Source organism: Neofelis nebulosa, chromosome 10 (assembly GCF_028018385.1).
Source record: "Neofelis nebulosa isolate mNeoNeb1 chromosome 10, mNeoNeb1.pri, whole genome shotgun sequence".
NCBI classification, from domain to species: Eukaryota; Metazoa; Chordata; class Mammalia; order Carnivora; family Felidae; genus Neofelis; species Neofelis nebulosa.
Genome location: NC_080791.1, coordinates 100,161,397 through 100,172,870, shown reverse-complemented (window position 1 = coordinate 100,172,870; position 11,474 = coordinate 100,161,397).

Below are 11,474 nucleotides of genomic sequence, written 5' to 3'. Positions count from 1 at the left end.
ATTTCATCCCGTGAGAAACAGTGCAATATAGCACAGCCTCGGATTTGAAATCTAAAGACCTACTTCGAAGGACCCATTCTACCAGTCACTAGTAGTTGACTTTAGGCAAAGAGATAGTCTCATGGCCCTGAGTGCACTCAATGTTTATGCAGAGAAATCTGACACCCAAACACAGTCCATTTCATAACATATAGTACGGTTGCCTCTAATAGCCTCCAAGCGATGTGGAATGTCAGGCATTTATATTCTAATAAAGGAATTGAAGAAATATTACCAAAATATTAGAATAATATTAAAACATACAGCATTGATACCAAAAACAAATGCTGACATTGATCTTGCTAACCTCTGGTCTTTTATCTCATTTTAAAATGGAGGTAAACTACATTTCCTACTACTTCCCAGGGTTGTATAGAGAACTGAATGGCGTGGAAGTGAAGGTGAAAGCATTCTGCCAATGGTATGGAGCTCTGAAAGCCAACATGGCTTGCATCCATGAGACCCACAAAATTATAGCAAAGAAACAGTTCTTAACGGGCTCATGAGGACACACTGTGGGTGGTCCCCCAAGGCTCAGCCAGAGGAAGCAGACAGAAATGCCTCTCTCCAAGTCTTCTTCTGCAAGAGGCTTATTTACATACTTTAAAAGCCAACGCCTAAGATTCAGGCTTCTAATTTAGCACACATCTAGGGGCTGACTGCAATCCTCCCTAAAGACCAAGAAGGCCAGTGGACACTATCTCCACCTTCTCTCCCTGGTCCATTCCAGGTCATCAGTGTCCCCCTGGCAGGAGCTTATCTGGTGCCCCAGGTTTTGTGGCTGCTCCCAGAGTATGTCCCCCTCAATCACCTGACTCTTGTGGGCAGTGGGGCTTGCATTCACTGGTCCCATAGGACTGCAGCAAACAAAGAAACACTCCTTAACCAGGTCCTAGCACAAAGGAAACAGACAGAAATGCCCATTTCCCAGTCTTTCCTGAAAGAGGCTTATTTATATACTTTAAAAGCTGCTGCCTAAGGGTCTGGCTTTCAATCAGCCTGTTTCTTGATGAGATCCTCCCCTTTGGGACACTTACAGGTCGTGGCTCACCCTCATCTACTGAAAGCCACTAAACACAAAGAAATCATCTTGCACATAGGTTTGAGAGAAAACCAAAAGCTCAGGCCAGGCTGAATAATTAGGTTCATTTCTTACAAGACACCACTCCATCAAGACTAGGAGAGATGGCTCTTTTATCTAATGCACAGAAACCAACAGAGAGTCAAGGAAAACAGACAAACAGAGGAATATATGCCAAACAAAAGAGCAAGATAAAATTCCAGAAATAGGCCTTAATGAAATAAAGTGATTTATCTGATAAAGAGTTCAAAATAATGGTCATAAATATGCTCACCAAGGTTAGGAGAACAATGCATGAACAAAGTGAGAATTTCAACAAAAAGAAAATATAAGAAAGTACCAGAGAAATCACAGAGCTAAAGAATACAAAAACTGAACTGAAAAATTCAATAGAGGTTCAATACCAGACTACATCAAGCAAAAGAAAGGATCAATAAACTCAAAGACACGTCAGTAGAATTCATCCAAAAAGAAAAAAAGGATGAAAAAGAGAAGATAACATGAGGGGGCTATAGGATATCATCAAGCAGACCAATATTCACATTACAGGGGTCCCAGAAGGAGAAGAGAGAAAGAAAGGGGCAGAAAGCTTTTTCAAAGAAATCATGAAAATTACCCTAACCTAGAGAAGGAAAATAGATGATCCAGACCCAGGAAACTCAGACAGTTTCAAATAAGATGAATCGAAAGAGACCCACACTGAAACACTTTGTAACTAAATTGTCAAAAGTTAAAGACAAACTTTAAAGCACCTAGAGAAAAACGACATGTTACATATAAAAGAACCCCCATAAGATGATCCACACATTTTTCACAGAAACTATGCAGGCCAGAAGGCAGTGGCATGGTATATTCAAAGTGCTGAAAGAAAAAAAACTACCAACCAAGAATACTCGACCTGGTAAAGCTATCTTTCAGAATTGAAGGAGAGATAAAGAGTTTTTTGGACAAGCAAAAGGAATCACCACCACTAGACCAGCCTTAGAAGAAATATTAAAGGGAGTTCCTTCAAGCTAAACTGGAAGGATGCTAATTAGTAACATGAAAACATATGAAGGTATAAATCTCACTGCTAAAGGTAAAATACAATTAAATTCAGAATATTCCAGTGCCGTAATGGCAGTAGGTAATAAATCACTTACAACTCTAGTATAAAGGTAAAAGACAGAAGTACTAAAAATAACCATAACTCCAATAATTTGTTAATGGATACACAGGTAATTGTGACATCAAAAACATAAAATGAGGGGAGGAGTAAAAATGTAGCTTTAGTATATAATTGAACTTAAGTTGTTATGAGCTTAAAATAGACTATTATAAACACAAGATATTTTATGTAAACTTCATGGTAACCAGAAAGCAAAAACCTGTAGTGAATACACAAAAGAGAAAGGAACATCACTACAGAAAATCATCACAAGGGAGCAAGACAAGAAGAAAGGAAGAAAAGAATTACAAAGAGCCAAAAAACAATTAATGGCAGTAGTTAGTCCATACCTATCAATAATTACTCTAAATGTAAATGGACTAAGTTATCCAATCAAAGATACAGAGTGGCGGAATGGATTAAAAAACAAGACCCAAATATAAGCTGCTTACAAAATTCTCCCTTCAGCTTAATGATACACACACTGAAAGTGAAGGAATGGAAAAAAATATTCCACGCAAATGGAAACCAAAAGAAAACAAGAGTAGCTATACTTATATTAAGTAAAACAGACTTTAAGCCCAAGACTATAATAAAAGACAAAGAAGGTCATTATATAATGATAAAGGAGTCATTGCAACAAAAAGATATAACATTTGTAAATATCTATGCATCCAACATAGGAATACCTAAATACATAAAGCAAATATTAAAAGACCTGAAAGGAGAAAGAGATGGCAATAAAATAATAGTAGAGGACTTCAACACCCCACTTTCATCAATAGATAGATCATCCAGACAGAAAATCAATTAGGAAACATTGGAGTTAAACTACATGTTAGACCAAATGGATGTAACATTTACAGAACATTCCATCCCAAAGCAAAAGAATACACATGCTTCTCATGGACACATGAAACTTTCCCTAGGAGAGATCACATGTGAGACCACAAAACAAGTCGTAATAAATTTAAGAATACTGAAATCATATCAAGCATCTTTTCAACCACAATGGTATGAAACTAAAAATCAATTACAAGGGGCACCTGGGTGGCTCAATCAGTTAAGTGTCCGACTCTTGATTTTGGCTCATAATCAATCATGAGATCTAGCCCTGCATCAGGCTCCATGATGTCAGCACGGAGCTTGCTTGGGATTCTCTCTCCTTCTCTCTCTGCCCTTCAGAGAATAATTAACTTATTATTATAAGTTTATAATAAATAAACTTAAAAAGTATATAAAATAAAAGAAAAAATAAAAATCAATTACAAGAAGAGAACTGAAAAATTCATAAATATACAGAGATCAAACAATATGCTACTGAATAACCCATGGGTCAAAGAAGAAATTTTATTTTTTTTTTTAATTTTTTTTCAACGTTTTTTATTTATTTTTGGGACAGAGAGAGACAGAGCATGAACGGGGGAGGGGCAGAGAGAGAGGGAGACACAGAATCGGAAACAGGCTCCAGGCTCCGAGCCATCAGCCCAGAGCCTGACGCGGGGCTCGAACTCACGGACCGCGAGATCGTGACCTGGCTGAAGTCGGACGCTTAACCGACTGCGCCACCCAGGTGCCCCCAAAGAAGAAATTTTAAAAATATCTTGAGTCAATAAAACAGAAACACAATATACCAAAACTTATGGGATGCAGCAAAAACAGTTCTGAGAGACGTTTATAGCAATAAATATCTACTTAAGAAAACAGAACAATCTCAACCTAACTTTATACCTCAAAAAACTAGAAAAGAAAGAAGAAACAACACCCCAAATTAGTAGAAGGAAGGAAGCAACAAAGATCAGAGCAGAAACAAATGAAATAGATACCTAAAAAACAATTGGAAAGATCAATGAAATTAAGAAGTAGTTTTCTGAAAAAAAAAACAAGTAAGTCGTAAGTCTTTAGCAAGACTTACAAAATAAAATAAAAGATGGGACTCAAATAAAAAATTAGAAATTGCAAATGATATCACACAAATACAAAAGATTATGAGGCTACTATGAACAATTACATGCCAACAAATTGGACAATCTAAAAGTAATGGATAAATTCCTAGAAACATACAACCTTCCAACCTTCCAATACATAAAGAAATAGAAAATCTGAACAAACCAATTACTAATAAGGAGATTGAATCAGTAATCAAAAACCTCCCAACAGGGGCACCTGGGTAGCTCAGTCAGTTGAGTGTCTGGCTCTGGATTTTGGCTCAGGTCATAATCCCAGGGTCATGGGATCGAGCCCCTGGTCAGACTCCATGCCTGGCATGTAGCCTGCTTGGGATTCTCTCTCACAATCTCTCTGCCCCTCTCCCCTGCTCACTCGCTCTTTCTAATAAAAGAATAATAAATAATAAAAAAGGGGTGCCTGGGTGGCTCAGTTGGTTAAACATCTGACCTCAGCTCAGGTCATGATCTCACAATCCAAGAGTTCAAGTCCTGCATCGGGTGAGCTCAAGCCCCACTTCAGGTGAGCGCAAGCCCCACTTTGGGTGAGCCCCAGTTTTCTCCCTCCCTCTCTCTCTCTGCCTCTCATGGGATTCTCTCTCCCTGTGTCTCTGCCCTTGCTCACTTGTACCCGCTCTCTCAAAAAAAAAAAAAAAAAAAAAAAAACCTCTCCCAACAAAGAAATAACCTAAGCATCCATCAACAGTTGAATGGATAAAGAAGATGGGGTACACAAATATACAATGGAATATTAAGTCATAAAAAGGAACGGAATCCTGCCATTTGCAACAACATGGGTAGACCTTGAGGTATTATGCCAAATGAGGTGGGTCAGACAAATACTGCATAGTATCACTTATATGTGGAACCAAAAAAAAAAAAAAGAAAAGAAAAAAAAATTAAGTCAAATTCATGGAAACAGTAGAAACCTGGAAACAGTAGGAGGTGGTTACCAGAGACTGGTGGGGGGGGGGGGGGGGAAGGAGGAGTTATGGAGAGGTTGATAAAAGGAAACAAACTTTCACCTATAAGAAGGTAAGAAGAATAAGGTCTGGGGTTCTCAGGTAAATCATGGTGACTGAATTTGGTAACACTGTTTAGTGTAAGTGAAATTTGCTGAGAGTAAAACTTGAATGCTCTCACACACACACAGCCAAAAAAGATAACTGTGTGAGATGATGGGTTTATCAATTAACTACATGGGGGAATCCTTTCAAAATGTACATGTATATGTATATCAAATCACCATAATGTGCACTTTAAATATCCTACAATTTTATTTGTCAATTATACCTCAATAAAGCTGAAATTTAAAAATAATTTAAAGAAATAAAAAAAAAATGAATGGTGCTATGGACAGAACTGTCTCCCAGAAATTCATCTGTTGAAGCCCTAATCTTCATCGTGACCATGACGGTATTTGGAGATGGGGCCCTTGGAAGGTAATTAGGGTTAGATGAGATCATGAGGGTAGGATCCTCTTGACAGGATTAGCAGCTTCTAAGAAGAGGAAGAGAGAGAAAGCACTGGGTCCCCTTCCATCCCCCCCCACGCCCCCCCCACCCCGGGGCCTTGTGAAGACACAGCTAGAAAGCAATTCTGCAAGCCAGGAAGAGAACCCTCACCAGGGAACCAACCCCACCAGCACCCTGATCTTGTACTTCTGGTCTGCAGACCTATGAAAAATAAATTCATGTTGTTTAAACCACTCAGTATGGTATGTGTTATGGCAGCCCAAGGTGACTAATAGATACAGGCTATGTATACTGCTATTAAAAGAGCTTCAAAATATATCAAGCATTAAAGAAAAAAAAAAGCACATTAAAAACCATTGTGCAAACATGATACTATAGATGTAAAAAAAATAATACTAGCTTGTTGTTCAAATCCATGTATTCTCAATTGTTTCCATTAACTCTCCACAACTCAGATATCCAGCCTCTTCTTATTTAGCAGAAAAAGTTCTCTGCTGCTACAATCATCATCAAGGGAAGGAAAAGAGCCAATTAGTTCCCTGTTCTGTGAGATCTATGATCTATTTTCTGTGGCCCGCACCCAGCTTTGTGGCATGATGACAGTCTTTGGCAACTAATTATACTCCAAGGAGCTGAGGCAAAGAGTTAGGAAAAGTTTGCAAAGAAGCAAATTAATGTCATCCCTTGGGGGGATTTCAGAGCTGGGAATTCTTTGACCTCCTTGAGATCCCCAGGAGCTACAGGCAAGTAATTAAAGGCGTGATTGGAGGCCGTGAGGACATGGATGAACCAGTCTCCTCCTATAACCACACTGTACACCCAAACCAGGACTCAGCACCCCCCAGTCCCCCTGTTAGAGCCACAAAACAAGACATTTAGAAGCAGTTGGGTCACCATGCCCAAGCAGAAGCACAGAGGCCATTTCTTTCCCATCTACTCCTTCCCCACACAGGTGTCTCTGGAAAGAGGGAAGATGCCACCATTTACGGAATCCCTGCTAGGTGCCAGGCACTATGCTAAGCACTGTATCTATGGCTTGCCCAATATGGCACAGAACACCAGCACTCACCAACACCCTCAGTTCTCCTCTGCTTCCTGGGTACCCAGCTAAACGCTGTTTCCCTGTCAATGGAATGTGGCTGAAAACGATGTATGTCATTTCCGAACTTGACCCATAGAAACCTCCCAGGGGCGCCTGGGTGGCTCAGTTGGTTGAACCTCCGACTTCAGCTCAGGTCATGATCTCACGGTTTGTGAATTCAAGCCCCATGTCAGGCTTTTGCTGACTGCTTGAAGTCTGGAGCCGGCTTCAGATTCTGTGTCTCCGTCTCTCTCTGACCCTCCCCTACTTGCACTCTGTCTCCTCTCTCAAAAATAAATAAACATTAGGAAAAAAATATTAAAAAAAAAAAACCTCCCACACACTGTTTTCCACGTTCTCTTCCTCACCTGCCAGCTAGAAAGTTAACACTCCGAATGACCTTCATAGGTTTGGGTGAGATGGAATGGAACCTGTACCAGCCTGGGTCCTTGAATGGTGCCAGCTACTTTAAATTGTGACATGGCTATTAAGCCATTGAGATTCTGGGACTTGTTGGTTATAACAGCAGTTAGTTTACCCAAGTCATACACTCTAGCTCACCATCTGGAAAATACAAATGAAGTCACATTTTTTATCTACACAACTAATAGCTCAAGGCCACACTTGCCTTATTAACAGAAGTCCACTATCTCCCCACATAATGCTGGACCCCTTCTCCATCCCAAATTGTCCAAGAACTGAGGAATTCTCAATCCAAAGGACTGCTGCTGCCAAAGGCCATGTAGGAAGAGAGGAATTAAAAATCTGACCAGGCACTGTCTTTGGTCATTGCCATGTAGTTGGTCCTGGGTCATCTGATGGATGTGGGTCTACCGCCCAGGTCTAGACCTCACCATGGCAGGGTCGGACTCCACACTTGAGTCCCAAGGTCATGGGGTCCAGTATGGCTGGTACAGCCAGCACATGCTGTACAAATCAAGCCCCCACACAAACCCTGGTGCTGAACCTACATCACCAACACTGGCCCCTCTTTCCCTCATGAAGGGCTCCCTCTTGCAGCTTTTAATATTCATTCATGTTGATGGATCATGGTCAATGTTACCAGGAACCACCAAAACAGGTTTCCTTAATTGCAAATCTCAGAGACCAAAAGTTAGGGGCTTCAGTCCTTCCTTCCCAGAAAGCCCCTTGCTCTGTGTGCAAAATTGTGCATACCAAGGGGAGAGGTACTTTGTGCTCTGCCTCAGGAAAGACATCGTAACAAAAGGTTCCTACACTTAACTATATCTGCATAACTAAGCAGGGCGCTCCATTAACTTCTCAGAACAAAGACATCTACTCCAAGGAAACTTCCTGCCTCTGCCTATACAGAAAAGCAGCTAGCAGTTAAGCTTGAATTTTGAACAAATTATCTCATTTAAAGCTATGAGTAAACGCTATTATGTTCCACGCATTATCAGTAAATGCTATTATTCTCACAAAGACCTAGAGGTTCCAAGAAGCGAAGTGACTTGTCTATAGAATCGCAGGGAAATCGGGTCCGTCTCACTCCAAAGCAGTTTCTGAGGATCAGGAATCTTGGAGTGGCTTAGCTGGCAGGTCTGGCTCAAGGTCTCCCAGGAGGCTACAGTCAGCTATAAGCCCGGGCTGCAATCATCTGAAGGCCTGACTGGAGTTGAAGTCTCTACTTCCAAGACCACCTGGCTGCCGGCAAGAGGTTCAGTTCCTCGCCACGTGGGCCGCTCCCAGGGCTGCTCACGAGAGTGAGCTGCAGAGATGTTTACAACCTAAACATCTGAGATGTTTACGACCTAATCTCAGAAGCAACACACCATCACTTCTGCTACATTCTGCTGGTCACACAGACCAACCCTGGTACAAGGCACAAGGGGACCACCTGGCTATGAGGACCAGAGTGTCACTATCATTGGAGGCCATCTTGTCGCTTGGAGACCACACGGGATTTTCCCCCTTCTTTTTATCTAAATTTTTTGTATACTAAATTATAAGGGGGAAAGCTGCAGAGTGCCGGCAAGGGCACTTCCTCAACCCTGTTGATTTTTAGGCATCCCCTCTCTGCCTTCTAGTTACTTTAAGGATCCTATTTTCTTCCATCGCCCTCCCACAGTTGAACCAAGAATGGCTTCCTCCGCCCAGTCCTCTGGCGCCATCTAGTGGCCACATCCGAAATGGCTGCCCCAGCCAACGCTTCTCAGTTTTGGGGTCCAAGGATTTACCTGCCTTCAGGAAAGTGACTAGGATGATTTTCCTCAGAAGTCCCAGAGATTGACATCCAGCTTCAGAAAGGAGATGTGAAACCCCGGAAGGGATGGATGAGCTGTCAGAATTTTTGAGACCAGGGACTAAACTTGCCTCCTCCTTCTGCTCCCCAGATGTCAACCAGCCCTGCTCCCTGGCAGGGCAACACTCAGCCAGAAGCACGAAGGTGCCCCCTTGTTTCCTCCAGCTTTACTGCTGAGAACCTAACGTCCAAAAACTTAACGTTTTTTGACAAACTGCTAGCAGCAAGAGGGACTCAAAACCGGCCTCAGGTTCACGCTCATTTTAAAGAACTTTGTAAAACTTGACAAATGTATTTAAAACTCTGTTGTAGCTACTTTTTTTCATCAAGGAGAAAAAAAATTAGGTTTTAACTAATTGGGTAGTCATTGAGAGAAAGTAAAAATTTTAGGCTGATAGATACCTCCGGGTTCTGTTTATAAATGCCTGGTTAAGGGGCGCCTGGGTGGCTCAGTCGGTTGAGCATCCGACTTCAGCTCAGGTCATGATCTCACACTCTGTGAGTTCGAGCCCCGCATTGGGATCTGTGCTGACAGCTCAGAGCCTGGAGCCCGCTTCAGATTCTGTGTCTCCCCCTCTCTCTGCCCCTCCCCTGCTCATTATCTCTCTCTGTCTCAAAAATAAATAAAAAAACATTTTTAAAAAAAATAAATAAATAAATAAATGCCTGGTTAAGAAATGGACTATTTTAAGGTGATGGGTATTAAGAAGGGCACTTGTGATGAGCACAGGGTGATGCATGTAACTGTTGAATTACTATATTGTACACCTGAAACTAATATAACACTGCATGCTAACTAACTGAAATTAAAATTGAAACTTTAAAAAAAAAAAGACTATTTTAAATGAAATCTTCTACTCTTGAAAGAGATGACTAAGAACCAAGCCTCGGAGTTGATGCAAATCCCAGCTCCACCAAATACTAGCTGTGAGGCTGTTTTAGTTATTGCCACAAAAATGCAACATAATAAGAGATCCCAAAGTCATAGATTCTCCTGGAGTAAATCATTCTCATGGAATCGTAGGTCAGCCAGGGACCAGCTAACTAGGCAGGGCTGGACCCAGGTGGCTCTGTTCCGAGGCACAGCCCAGCTGGGCTTGGGTGGGGCAACTCTGCTACTCAAGTGTTCATTCCAGGGCTCAGGTTCACAGGGCAGCAGCTGCCCAGCGGGGGTATTTTTCATAGCAATGGTTGAAGCACAAGAGGGTGAGCAAAATCAACCTAAGTGTCTTATGATCTAGGCTCGGGACCAGTACGGTCACTTCTGCTCACATCGACGGACCAAAACAAATCACCTGACCTCATGCTGATTCAGAAACAAGGGAGGGGGAATGTACTGGCCCATCGTCATCCTCCACGAAGTCGGACCCGATCACCCGCCTACCTCTCTGGCTTCATATTGTGCTCTTAGGTCCCCTCTCAGCTAAGCTCCAGAGACTGCAGTCTCCTGGATCCCTCTTCAAAGTGCCAAATTCATTCCTGCCTCAGGGCCTTGGCACACTCTGCCACTCCCTTCCAATCCTTTCTCAGTCTAGCTGCAATGTGTCAGCGGGTAGGTTTAATCCCTTTTAAACTTCCTGACTCTCCAGTAGGCCCTAAAATTCTACAAGGGCAGCGATCATGCCTGCTTTGTTCTCAACTGTACATACCCAGGGCCCACTGCCAGCCCACAGATGATCAATAAAATTTAAGTTGATAAATGAATAGCTACCATCTACTGGACGTTTCATGCATCCCAGGCAATATGCTGAGTGTTACAGCATCAAAATTTTAACCACATTCGTATTTGCAAAAATCTGAACCGTCATCTCTATTCTTTCTGAACTTACCTTCAAGCCTCCTCTTTGCTGAGAGGCAGAGTCTGAGACATGAGGGTAAGTAAGCCCAGAAACTTCCCAGTTGAAGGTGTGATGGCCAGATGAGATCGGGGCTCAAAACACCCTTGGGAAGATGCCCTCGTAGGGGCTGGGGTCTTTAAACTTCCCCAGCTTCAACAAGACATCAACCCACACCCACCTCTGCTTAGGCACGAGGGTTGTGTATTCAACAAGGCCCACAGACTCCACTCCTGACACTCAGGGAGAACTTCAGTTTTCGGCCACCTAACGCTTATCAAAAGCAGGAAAGTTTGTGATTTCCACTCAGTCCCTTCGGGCAGGGGAAGAACAAAAGCCCAGGCCTCCAAACTCGGACCTGTCTACCACCATACATCCATCAGGAAGCATCGCTTGTAAAGCAAAATACTTTCTATCCTCAACCAGGAATAATTAAACGGTAATATGCTCCAGATCTGTGCTTTCTTGCCTAAGGAGAAAAGTAATTACAGTCGTGGCCTCAGGCAGACCTGGACATACCAGCAGTAGCCTTCCTGGAAAACTGACCTTCCTTCAACACAGCATTTCACAGTCAACAGCTCAGGCATGTGCTGGAACTGTTACTAGT